The 14,418-nt window shown below is 34.5% G+C and overlaps 1 protein-coding gene across 1 annotated transcript in view; it reads left to right on the forward strand.

The window, feature by feature from the left end:
• The first annotated feature begins 10,217 nt into the window (after positions 1–10,217).
• LOC101901767 (proton-associated sugar transporter A) overlaps positions 10,218–14,418 on the forward strand; it is a 38,691-nt gene continuing 34,490 nt past the window's right edge. The window contains exon 1 of the mRNA XM_059128406.1: positions 10,218–11,247. The gene's annotated coding sequence lies outside the window, so the exon portion shown is untranslated. The remainder of the gene's footprint in view (positions 11,248–14,418) is intronic.

Here is a 14,418-nt window from a genome sequence, read left to right on the forward strand (position 1 = left end):
CAATGGCCACCAAAATCTCCGGATACCAATCCGTAGGACTATTGTATCTGGAGTATTTTGAAAATCAAGGTTGTCACTAAGAAATACCAAAATGTTCATCATCTTAAGCAAGCACTTCGCCGAGAATGGACCAAAATACCGCAGAGCAACATTCGGGTAGCATGTGAGGGTTTCATTGGCCGTTTGAAGGCAATAATTTGTGCTAAAGGTGACCAATTCGAACAAATCTAGACTTATTCTAAAATTGGATGCTATTTCCGACATTTTTTGCTTTCATTCAATAAAATTAAAAAATGTAAAAATTATGGCATTTGACTTTGTAGCAGTTTTTATACCCTTCACCATACTATGGAGGGTATATTAACTTTGTCATTCCGTTTGTAACTCCTCGAAATACTCATGTCAGACCCAACAAAGTATATATATTCTTGATCAGCGTAAAATTCTAAGTCGATTTAGCGATGTCCGTCTGTCTGTCTGTCTGTCCGTCTGTCTGTCTGTCTGTCTGTCCGTCTGTCTGTTGTAATCACGCTATCTTTCGAATGAATTGAGATAGATGGCTAAAATTTTGCACACATGTTTATTTTTCCAGTAGGCAGGTTAAGTTCGTAAATGGGCCATGTAGGTCCACGTTTTCATATAGCCCCCATATAACGGTACCTCCCTATATTCGGTATTTTGATGATTTTAATGACATTATTCACCGGAATTGTTTCAAATTTGGTATTTGAAGTTCGTTATAGGAACTACAGTCTGTGACAGAAAATTTTCTGTGCGGGTCCAGGTCTTCGTATAGGCCCTATATATCAGTACCTCCCTATATTCGGTATTTTCATGATTTTAGCGACATTATTCACCGGAATTGTTTGAAAATTGGTATTTGAAGTTCGTAATGAATACTACAGTCTAAGATAGAAAATTGTCTGTGCAAGTCCATTTCTTCGTATAGCCCCCATATAACGGTACCTCCTGATATTCGGTATTTTGGTGATTTTAACGACATTATTCACGGGAATTGTTTCAAATTTGGTACTTGAAGCTCAAAATGGATACTACACCCTAAGACAGAAAATTGTCTATATTCGGTATTTTGATGATTTTAGCGACATTATTCACCGGAATTGTTTGAAAATTGGTATTTGAAGTTCGTAATGAATACTACAGTCTGTGACAGAAAATTGTCTGTGCGGGTCCAGGTCTTCGTATAGGCCCCATATATCAGTACCTCCCCATATTCGGTATTTTGACGATTTTAGGTACAATACCCACCGAAATTGTTTGAAATGTGGTATTTGAAGTTCGTAATGGATGCTACAGCCTGTGACAGAAAACTGTCTATGCTGGTCCAGGTCTTTGCACAGCTCCAATTTAACGGCACCTCCTTATATACGATATTTTGATGATTTTAGCTACATTATTTACCGTTTATTTCAAGTTTCCAATTGGAATATGGTAATGGCTTATGACAAACAATGCCTATGTATGTCCACGTCGTATAGACCCCAATATGACAGCTATATTCGGTATTTTTAAAATTTTAACAGAATTTTTTAAGGATTCTATTTTTTAAAAATTTCCAAATTCGTTGCAAATGGTGGAGGGTATTAAAAGTTCGGCCCGGCCGAACTTAGTGCTTTTTAACTTGTTTTATCTCATCCTGTATTCTTTATCAGCATAAAATTCTCCGTCTCCGTTCGTCCGTCTGTGGAAATCACTCTAGCTTCCGAACGAAATGAAGTAGGTTGATACATTTTGATTTGTTATGTCTGCAGGACTTTGGTATTGAAAATGGTCTTCGTATAACCCCCATATAACGGCACCTCCCGATATTCGGTATTTTGATTATTTTAGCGACATTATTCACCGGAATTGTTTCAAATTTGGTATTTGAAGTTCTTTGCCCATAGTACAATAAGGAGGTATAACAGCTTCGCAAAACTACATAAATACAGCCCTGAGGCTATGCCCGCTTCCTGTCAGAATAATTCAAAATTATATCCAACAAATTGTTTTCATTTATTTGATATTTTTTGTACATTTTTAAAATGAGTCAAATAGCTCGAAAGATGAATGAAATGCCTGGATATTCTCTCAAAAATATGATCCAAAGTTTTCAATCTTTCAATTCCGTGGCAAATCTAGTTAATATCATTAGTGAGCGCCCCGCAATTTTAGCTTCTTCCATTCATTGATTTTGAAAATACTTTGTTTTTATTTTTCAAAACAATAAATACATACACAAAATTGGCATAAGTCGGGCCCACTTAGAAAAAAATTGTAATCAGCTGGTAGCTCTACCATACCTTTTTATTGTACCATGTCTTTACCTATATTTCGAATTTCTAAAAAAAAACCTTTAATACATCTATTCTATACCCTATCAGAGTCAAAATTCTAGCTCTAGCTATTTGACCTATGCGATGGTTTCGATTTGTGGTACCTTTTGGTGCACATATAGTTCGAAGTACCAAAAACCCACTCCTATCTTACCTCTCCATATCAACATTATCTATGTGCAAAATTTCAAGATTCTAGCATTAGATTCTAGTCACCCATACATTTGCACAATTCCCAAAAATTGTCAACAGCCTTACTTCAAATGCGTCTCCTGTAAATTTGCGGAGACTTTAATTAATGAAAATCATCATCGAATGACTACTAAAAGAAAACGACCCAAAAAGCACTCATGTGGATGTAATTACAGGTAGCTTAACATCACCTTTTGTAATAAAAGTTACAATTAATTGTAAAAAATATCTTAAAATTAAAAAAAAATAATAAATTAATTACATATAATTCTTAATTTATTTAACCTTTGTACAGATTTCAAATTGAATGACCTAAATAATTGTAATATACTTAATTTTTTTTAGCTGTCTAGCTAATATTATTATCTCCTCTTTGACAGAGAGCACCGTAAACAGCAGCATTATGCTAATCGACAACATATTGTGCGAAGCGATGGCGACGAACCATTATCTATCACAATCTAAATATGTTCAACGCCAGTACCAGTTCCAAGTTCAATTGAAATCTGATACGGACCTAACTAACAATGAAGATAATGATGAAAAACAACAAGTTTGCTGCATTATACAAAGGTAAAGAAAAAAAAACACCGATTGCATGCTGAAACTATTTTGTCCGAACACTGATTTGATTTTTTTCTTGAATATTAATTATGTTTTGATAGAAAATTGCAAAATGCAAAATTAATTCCTGAAGTGGTGTGAATTTATTGTTTGTTGCATTATTGTATGCAGATTTTCAAAGTAACAAATTGTCGCTAAACACGAACGCGGTGTTAGGGTGTAAAAAACATAACGTTAAACTTGAATAAAACTATTTATTAGTTTCATTGGCAGTATTACAAACTATACATTCTAAGGTTAGGAAAGCAGTTAGTAAGATTGTAATTTCTGCTTTAAGGTACGGGACAACCTTAACTTATTATTGGAAGATGCAAATAATCCTGCTACTTCGTCAGCGGAAACAAATAAAAACGACGTTGAGTTCAAACTTTTTATACCCTTTACCATACATAGGATGGAGAGTATATTAAGTTCGTCATTCCTTTTGTAACTCATCGAAAATATATATATATATATATATATATATATATATATATATATATATAAATATAAATATAAATATATATATATATATATATATATATATATATATATATATATATATATATATATATATATATATATATATATATATATATATATATATATATATATATATATATATATATATATATATATATATATATATATATATATATATGTAGGCTTTTCAAGGTCGAAGATGGGCTATATCCGTCCACGATATCGTATAACCCCCGATATATCGAATATCGATTCATGACTGTAGCCAAATTGTTCAAATAAATTGTCTTAAAATTCACAAAAGGAGTTCCTTTTGAGTACTTTACCCACTGGAAGAGTACTGTCTAAATAGGTCCACGATATCGTATATTTCCTGTATAATGGTACCTCCCCATATTCGGTACTTTGATGATTTTAGCTACATTTTTCAATGGAATTGTCTAAAGATTCATACTAGAAATTCTTTCTAAACACTTTACCTCCTGGAAGAAATGACCACGATATCGTGTAGCCCACATACAACGGTACCTACCGATATTCGAAATTTTGACGAGACATTATTCACTGGAGTTGTTTCAAATTTCGTATTTAGATATCGTAATGGGTACTACAGCCCATGGCAAAAAATTGCGTACGCAGGCCCAGGTCTTCGTGTAGCCTCCATATAACGGTACCCTCCTATATTCGGTATTTTGAAGATTTTAGTTACAACATACACCGAAATGATGTTTGAAATTTCGTATTTCAAGTTCCTAATAGGTACTAGAGCTTTTGACAAAAAATTATGTATACAGGTCCAGGTCTTTGTATAGCACCCATATTCGGTATTTCGAGGATTTTAGCCACATATTACGGGTGAGACGAAAAAACTGCAACCAATTTCAGACAGTTGTCATTCCTAAGCCACTCGTTCGACAGCTGTTAAAATTATTCCAGTGATAGCTCATTATATTGTTTACAATCGTAAAAAAGCACTTTGATAAGAATTTTCCAGAAAAAAAATATTCGTGATGGAATTCCAGCGTGATTGTGTGATTTCTTTATATTTGGTTGGAAAACCACAAGTGGCTATCGTTAGCGCACTCCAGCATTTTAATGTGAATAATTTTTTTGTGCCTCGTACAATTGCTAGTTACCGTGATACTGGTAACGTAGCCTGACGTCAAGGAAATGAACGGAAGAAAACAGCAACATCAGCAGAAATGGTTCGAAAAGTCAAGAAGCGACTTGATCGAAACCCTCGTCGCAGTGGCCGAAAAATGGCTCGTAAGCTGAACATATCGCAATATTCCATTCGGAAAATATTTAAAAATGAGCTAGAGATAAGGCCATTGAAATTCCAAAAAGTGCAACAACTTACACCGCAACAGAAAGCAAATAGACTCAAAAGAGCTAAAGAGTTGCTTCGCTTGGCCGAAAGTGGTGAACTGCCAAATTTGGTTTTCTCCAATGAGAAAACATTCGTTGTCCAGCAGTTTGTAAGCAAACAAAATGATCGTGTTTACTTGCCAAAGAGGTCAGCTGAAAATGTGCACCTTCGGTTGGTCACCAGAACTCATGCGCCGGCCATGGTGATGGTGTGGGCCGCCATAACAGCCGATGGTTGCTCTCCGCTCGTATTATACCACCGTGGTATTAGAATAAATGCCGAATTTTATCGCGAAAATATTCTGGAGGGTATATTTAAGCATTGGACACGCAAATATTTTGCCCGCAGACCTTGGGCATTTCAGCAGGACTCAGCTCCATCGCACTCAGTACGCGCCAGAATGGTTACAAAATAAGTTTCCTCGCTTCCAGCGCACAATGGCCACCAAAATCTCCAGATACTAATCCGTTTGACTATTGTGTCTGGAGTATTTTGGAAAGCAAGATTGGTAGTACAAAATACCAAAGTGTCGATCACCTCAAGCAAGGACTTCGCCGGGAATGGGCAAAAATACCGCAGAGCAACATTCTGTCAGCGGCCATTATTCGTTCCTAAAATTTGATGCTATTTCCGACATATTTTGCTTTGGCTTTGTTGCAGCTTTTATCTCACCCTACACCGTATTGAATATTGTATTGGTTTATGACAAAAGTTGCCTATGCTGTTCCACGTTATCGCATAGAACCCAATATAGTCACTATATTCGGTATTTTTAAGATTTTAATGGAATTTTTAACGGATTTTATTTTTTTTGAAAATTTCCAAATTCGTTCCAAATGGTGGATGGTATTCAAAGATCTGCTCTGATTTTTTACTTCTTATTTCTTAAAACTCTCAAATTTTGGTAGTTAATTTATATTGAGGCTATTCCTATATTAGATATTTTTTGAGTTACCGAAATTTGAAATTACTGCTGATGTAATTTAAAAGGGTCAAGTTCCCAAATTACAATACCTTTTTGTTATATTGAGTGCAAGACCCATTTAAAAGGAGTCGTAAATGGCAAATTGTCTGAAAATCAGCTGGTTTATTTTTCGATTTGTCACAATTTGTTACTGAGGCGAAAAATTATCTTGCTTTTATTTAAATCCTTGCGACGAATTTGCTAAACATCGAAGAGATCAAATTGAAATTAATATGTACAAATTGTTATTGGATTTTTTTCGTTTACCCAAAAGACCAGTAAGTTTGAGAGAGAGCTGAGAGTACCATCGGATGAGTGCATCATCAGATGAGTACATCATCAGATGAGTTGCTGGGGAATTTTCCCCAGTATCATCAGCTGTTCAATAATCAGTAGTTTTGTAAATAAACAAATGTTGAGCTTGTGAAACCACTAAAATTAAAAACAATGCAGATAAAGAAAACTTAAACCAAAACAAAAAAATAAGTAATTTAATAACAATTTATAAACCATTGTTATCTTTATTTTGCAACATTTTGTTGCTGGAAAAGTAAACGAAAGGGGCTAAAAAACACAAACGATCATCAAAAAATTGAGAAATAAAATTAAATAAAATGCGAGACTTCTCAAATATAATATTATTTCATTATCATTTCAATTATTTGTATATAATATATTTGCTTTTATTACATTTTCCCATCACTTTCGTCACTTTTTTTTGGCAATTTCGTCATGGTTATCGTTCTTTTACACTATGCGACAAAATTTAAATTTTTTAACTATTACGAAAATCCTGCAGATTATGAAAGTAGAGATAACAAGTTAAAAAGCAGTAAGTTCGGCCGGGCCGAACTTTGAATACTCTCCACCTTTGGAACGAATTTGAAAATTTTCAAAAAATAAAATCCTTAAAAAATTCTGTTCAAATATTAAAAATACCGAATAAAGCAGTTATATTGGGGTCTATACGACGTGGACCTACATAGGCATTGGTTGTCATAAGTCATTACCAAATTCAAATTCGAAGCTTGAAATATACAGTGAATAATGTAGCTAAAATCATCAAAATATCGTATATAGGGACGTACCGTTATATCGGAGCTGAGCGTAGAACTGAACCAGCATAGACAATTTTCTGCCCCAGGCTGTAGCATCTATTACGAACTTCAAATACGAAATCTCAAACAATTTCGGTGGGTTTTGTACCTAAACTAGTCAAAATACCGAATATACGGAGGTACTGATATATGGAGCCTATACGAAGACCTGGACCTGTATAGACAATTTTCTGTCACAGACTGTAGTTCTCATTTCGAACTTCAAATACAAAATTTGAAACAATTCCGGTGAATAATGTCGCTAAAATTATCAAAATACCGAATATCGGTAGGTACCGTTATATAGGGGCTATATGAAAACGTGGACCTACATGGCCCATTTACGAACATAACCTGCCTACTGGAAAAATAATAATGTGTGCAAAATTTTAGCCTTCTATCTCAATTCGTTCGAAAGCGAAAGCGTGATTACAACAGAAAGACAGACAGAGGGACAGACAGACGGACATCGCTAAATCGACATAGAATTTTACGCTGATCAAGAATATATATACTTTGTTTGGCATGACATGAGTATTTCGAGGAGTTACAAACGGAATGACAAAGTTAATGTACCCGCCATAGTATGGTGGAGGGTATAAAAAAGAAGACACATGTATGGGAGTTTTAAAAGTTTATATCGCAAAGTAACCTTCCACACTTTTTGAAAATTTCGGAATAAGATTCCTCGAAATCCGTGCATTTTAGGTATATAATGTCTTCTAAAATATGGTTAAAAACTCCAAAGACCAATATATTCTTTATCAAATTTTACTATAAGCCACCAAGGAATTGAAATCTGTATTTTCATTGTATGCCAAAAGATATTGCATCAATGTTTCAAAAAAAAGAAAAACAAGAAAATATTTCTTAATATTTTTAAACATTTTTCAAAGGACTTTTTTTCGATTTGACGCCTGAAAGTTTAATAAAATTTCGTTTGAGGTGGAAGGTGTCCAAAGAAGAAAGATTCTAAACAAAATTTCAAATTTCATTTAATGATCTGCTTAGAATCACATTCTGAGTCGATTTATGCATCTCCGCCCTTCCTTCTGTCCTTCCATGTTTTTGTAAACAATGTACAGGTCGCATTTATTGCCCGATCATGATAAAAATTTGCACAAACCATTTGTGCAACCCTATTGAAATTGAAGATAATCAATCAAAACTTAGATATAACTCCCATACAGAGTGAGATTAAAAAACTGAAACAAAGTCAAACGCCATAATTTTTACATTTTTTTTAAAATTTTTTTTTTGCTTTTTTTGTTTTTTTTTTTTGAATGAAAGCAAAAATGTCGGAAATAGCATTACATTTTAGAATAAGATTAGATTTGGTCATCTTTGGCACGAATTATGGCCTTCAAACGACCAATGAAACCGTCACACGCTGCCCGAATGTTGCTCTGCGGTATTTTGGCCAATTCCATGCGAAGCGCTTGCTTTAGGTGATCGACACATTGGTATTTTTAGTGCCAACCTTGCTTTCCAAAATACTCCAGACACAATAGTCCAACGGATTGGTATCCGGAGATTTTGGTGGCAATTGTGCGCTGGAAATGAAGCGAGGAACCTTATTTTGTAACCATTCTTGGGTGGTGCGTGCTGAGTCCCGTTGGAATGTCTAAGGTCTGCGGCCAAAATGTTTGCGTGCCCAAGGCTTTAATACACCCTTCAGAATATTTTCGCGATAATATTCGGCATTTATTCTGATGTCACGGTCGATTAATACGAGCGGAGAGCGACCATCGGCGCTTGAGCTCTGATGGCCAGCCTAAGGTGCACATTTTCAGCTGACTTCTTTGGCAAGTAAACACGATCATTTTGTTTGTTCACAAACTGCTGTACAACAAATGTTTTCTCATCGGAGAAAACCATATTCGGCTGTCCACCACTTTCGATCATGCGAAATAACTCTTTAGCTCTTTTGAGTCTATTTTCTTTCTGATGTGGTGTAAGTTCTTGCTCTTTTTGGAATTTCAATGGCTTTACCCCGAGCTCATTTTTCAATATTTGCCGAATGTAATATTGCGATTTGTTCAGCTCACGAGCCATTTTACGGCCACTGCGACGCAGGTTTTCTTTTCGAATAATTTCTGCTGATGTTGACGTTTTCTTCTGTCCACTTCCTTGACGTCGGGCTAAGCTACCAGTTTCACGGGAAGGGCGATGGTACAAGACACAAAAGATTTATTCACATTTAAATGCTGGAGTGCTCTAGAGCTTTGGTACGCTTGTAAACAATATAATGAGTTGTCACTGGAATAATTTTATCAGTTGTCGGACGAGTGGCGAGTTTTTTCAATCCCAGTACCAACAACTCTACACATTTTCAAAACAAATAATTAATACCATCTCTCGAAAGGTTTTCTACATTCAATGAAAACATCATTCTTAGAAAAATCTGGGAAATATGGTCATGACCCCCCCACCCCCCAAACGTAAGCCTCCATTGAAATTTATGGCGAAAATTTGTTTTAAAATTTGGCAAAATTAAATAGAAAACATGGTCAAGACGTAAAAAATATTGGAAATACCATGGGTCATCAGTTTATACTTTCAAGTACCCTTTATTTTGAATTTCCCCACACCCAGACCTATCTCGCTCAACAGTACATCACATATTTCAATGGTTTCCTCAGAGTCAGATTTGTGATCACACTGATGATGAATAAAAAATATTTTCTGTCCACAAAGCCTCTACGTTCAAGTCTCTTTGTAGGTCCATTTCGTTATATATAAATATTCAAAACTATTTTTAGTGTATTTACAATTAAAAAATATGGAGCAGTTGAATTTTGCTATTTTTTGCGAACAGATAAGCCCTTGCAAACGACTTGCCACAACAAACAGCAAAACAAAGAATTTCCAGCAATCATTCTGCCCAGCAAACATTGGGCGCCAGATGTGGAGCAATTGTTTACTGATTAGCCTGCTTGCTTGCCTGTCAGTGGACCTCGTATATGAAACATATTCTCAGCTGTAATTATCAGTGGGGCTACAAACACACACATGCCGGGTGGCGAATTCGCCGTTTAAACAAAAGAAGAGAATATTTTCTATGCTGATGGCGGTGTATTGGCGATCCGCTGCTGTTCTCGCTCTCCCTTTAGTATTTTCCAAACAAACGATTTACAAACAGAAGAACATCTATAAAAACCATTGAGCGGATGGTACGTTCAGTTCAGTCTGTCATTGAATTCCACACGAGATCCATACGAAACGAGTTGAGATCATAGAAAAAATAAAAACATATTCGGTTCAGTGGAAAATCGGGAAAGTTGCTACGAATTTGAAATATTCGCAAAGGGCAAAAATAGAAAAAAATAGAAAACAAAAAATATCGGCTAAATATAGAATTGTAGAATAGGAAAAATATCATTTGACGTCAAAAATTAAAAAAAACTAAAATTTAAAAAAGAAATTGTGCGTTACGTTCGGTAAACCTACAAAAGCGGTGTAACACGTTTTAGATCCTTTCAAATTTTTTGAAATAAACTTTTACTTTTACGTAGAAGAAGGACAAAATATTGATGTAAACTAGGACGGCAATCAAACATTTCCAAAAAATATATAAAACTGAAATGTCCGAAATTTAGCACATTTTTATAAAATATCCTAAATTTTCTAAAAAATCAAAAAAAAATTAAATTTTATTGCGTCAAAAAACTCATCGATTGCCACCGAATCGAAAAGTATCCCCTACAATCCTCACCTGGATGGGTAAAGTTAAGAGAGTTAGTTATTCTTCATCGCCACCTGCTGCTGCCCTGAAATCACAAATCGTCCCATTACATCTATCGAAAAATAATCTAAAACTGAAATTTGTCAAACTTGAACTGTATTTTATGTTTAACAATTTGTGCAAGAGAAAAACTTTAATTAATAAACAATTGACATTATCGAATAAACAACAGCCAAAGCAACAGCGATTGACATTAAGTGACAAGAAGCCACAAAAAGTATCTGCTGCCTGTTGAAAAAAAAAGAGGTGTGGTTCGATTCGAAACAAGTGATCAAATTGCGTGTAGTTGGCGAGCAAAGCATAAATTACCAGAAGCAATAAAAAATTGCAAAAGTAAACCCCAAAATTGTTTGTGAAAGTGTTACACGAGAAATACGAAATTTGGATAAAATTCGAAATTTTGGATAATATTTTTTTGTTTGAAGCACTCACCGATACCCACGCACACACAAACAAAGGTACGTATCATAGATCTTCAAATATGATGGAAATTTATTTTCCAATTGTTTTGATATTAAAATTGACAAAAAAGTACATCACAACATTTTCAAAACATTGTTTAATTGGCGTTTATTTGTCTGAAAGCATCAAAAGAATATAGACGGAATATTATTGATTTATGAAAACAGGTCAATGGAAATTGTAAAATTATTCTAAAATATCCTTGAAAACAATAGTCCAACTGTTTGGTATCCGGATATTTTGGTGGCCATTTTGCGCTGAAAATGAAGCGAGGAACCTCATTTTGTAACCATTCTTAGGTGGCGCGTGCTGAGTCCTATTGGAATGTCCAAGGTCTGCGGCCAAAATATTTGCGTGCCCAAGGCTTTAATACACACTCCAGAATATTTTCGCGATAATATTCGGCATTAATTCTGATGCCACGGTCGATTAATACGAGCGGAGAGCGATCATCAGCTGTAATGGCGGCCCACAGCTTCACCATGGTCGGCGCTTGAGTTCTGGTGGCCAACCAAAGGTGCACATTTTCAGCTGACCTCTTTGGCAAGTAAACACGATCATTTTGTTTGTTTACAAACTGCAGGGCAACGAATATTTTCTCATCGGAGCAAGTGAATCAAGACTTTAGCTCTTTTGATTTTAATACGAAGAGTTTGTTCTTCGGATTTATTAATTTCATAGCAAATGTCAAGCGTGCAGGAAACAGTTATATTTAAAAGTTGAGTGGCATTTATGTTGCAATTAGAGAATTCGAGGTAGAAACGTACTTCCCCGTACTAATCGTATTCTCAATTAAATTGGTGGGTATTTTTTTTTACTGTTAGCCTAAAACCATTGCAAAGGTATTATTGGTCGATGCTTCTTAATAAAATCATATCCCAACCGAAACGATTTCAATATAATTTGACAAAATTAACTTTTACAACAAATTCCGTCACACCTTCCATTTTTCATTGAAATTGGTACGTAAAATACATGAAATTAGCTATATCCAAATCTTAACTGATTTCCAATTAAATTTTTATTTGAATCGGTTATATATATCGTGTTTGGTGCATAACATACATATTTTTGTATCAAATTTAGTCACTCATACCGAATTTCATTGGAATCGGACATACGAATCGTATTTGACGTATTAAATATATGAAATCGGCCGAAAATATATATGGGAGCCATATCCAAATCTGAACTGATTTCAATATAATTTGACAAATTTATTTTCTGTTCAAAATCCCGTCACACATTCCAAATTTTATTAGAATCGAACATACATATCGTGTTTGCTGCATCAAATAAGCGAAATCGGTCGAAAATATATATAGGAGCTATATCCAAATCTATACCGATTTTTATATAATTTGGCAGATTTATTTGTGTACCAAATTTAGGCACTCATGCCGAATTTCATTGGACTCGGACATACGTATCGTGCTTTGTGCATCAAATATTTGAACTTGGCCGAAAATATGTATGGGAGCTATATCCAAATCTGAACCGATTTCAATATAATTTGACAAATTTATTTTCGGATCAAAATCCCGTCACACATTCCAAATTCATTCATTGCAATCGAACATACATATCGTGGTGGTGCATCAAATAAACGGAATCGTTCGAAAATTATATGGAAGCTATGTCCAAATCTGAACCGATTTCGATATAATTTGCCAAAATAATTTTCTAGAAAAATTCCATCACTCTTTCGAAATTTCATTGAATTGTGGCATACACAGCGTGTGTAATGCATCAAATATATGAAATGGGCTGAAAATATATATGGGAGCTATATCCAAATTTGGATCGATTTCAAAATAATTTGGCAAATTTATTTTTGTTTCAAATTCCGTTGCACATTTCAAATTTGGACACTACATCTGTAATCGATCAGTAGATATTTTCATATAAAATCTACATTTTTGGGAGGTACATCCGATGCTATATCTGATGCTATATCTCCAGTTTCAAGTGGAATTTCAAACATTTATATAGTCTATGTTACTTTCAGGCGATGTTGTGGTATACTTGGAAATTTTCAGAAAAATCTGTTTTCCTCTTTTATAGATATAAAAGATCACACTATCACGCTTCAATTTCATCACGAATAACTTTTTTCTGGAAAATTCTCGCCAAAATGCTTTTGCACGCTTGTAAACAATATAATGAGTTGTCACTAGAAGAATTTTAATAGCTGTCGGACGAGTGCCTTTGAAATGACAGCAGTCTGAATTTGTTTGTAGTTTTTCATATCACCCTGTATTCCTTTAAATTTGTTCATTCTACGTATCGGTGACGTTGTAATTCTGATCTTTACTCCAAAATCGACAATTCTACTTAAATACCCATTCAGCCTAAAATGAACAGACTATAAATTGGAAGAAGAGCGCTATAAAATTTCATTTTGATAAAAAAAGCAATGATTTGCAAGCGTTGTTGGTTTTTAAGGAGATTATTTATCTTTAATATGGTTTGCCGATTTCTTGTCCTATAATATCGTGAAATGATATTAAATATTTCTTCTGAAGCTTTTTAAACTCATACTCTAAGTAAGGCAGTATTTGCACCAAGTATGCATTTAAACTTATTTTAATGATCTCCGTATGTGCTGCGATAGCACCGACAGTTTTGTCATTCGCGTATGTCTGAATCATCAAAAGCGTCTTGGCAAATTCGACACATCAATATTGAATTGGACTCTTCTGGCACGCCAGATTTTTATGCCTTGTCTGAGGAAAAGTCCTCTTGAACATTTACTTTAAAACTTCTTTGTGCTAAGAAATTGACCACTAGTCTACATATAATACACCAAGATTAGTCTGCTTTAAGATTTCGTTTAGCTCCAAAAGTATAAATATTTAAGAATTTTGTCGAAGACTGATAGGTATGTAGCTATTACATTGTGTTGGGTCCTTAACGTCAGTCGTTGATAACACCAATTACTTAATTTCTTATGTTTTCAGCAAAAATAAATTAAAAATTACAACATTGTCGATAGGTCTAGACAATGTTGTCAACTTTTAATGTTTTGTTTAAATGCCCATTTTGCGTTTGAGATTTCCCAAATCGTACCCTCACAAACAAAATTCCATCGGTAGGTCTTTGCCCTTCTTTATTGTCACCGCTAACTCATCAACGAACTTCGTTCGTTAGATACCGAAATTATAAAC

Source organism: Musca domestica, unplaced genomic scaffold, assembly GCF_030504385.1.
Source record: "Musca domestica strain aabys unplaced genomic scaffold, Musca_domestica.polishedcontigs.V.1.1 50, whole genome shotgun sequence".
Lineage (NCBI taxonomy): Eukaryota > Metazoa > Arthropoda > Insecta > Diptera > Muscidae > Musca > Musca domestica.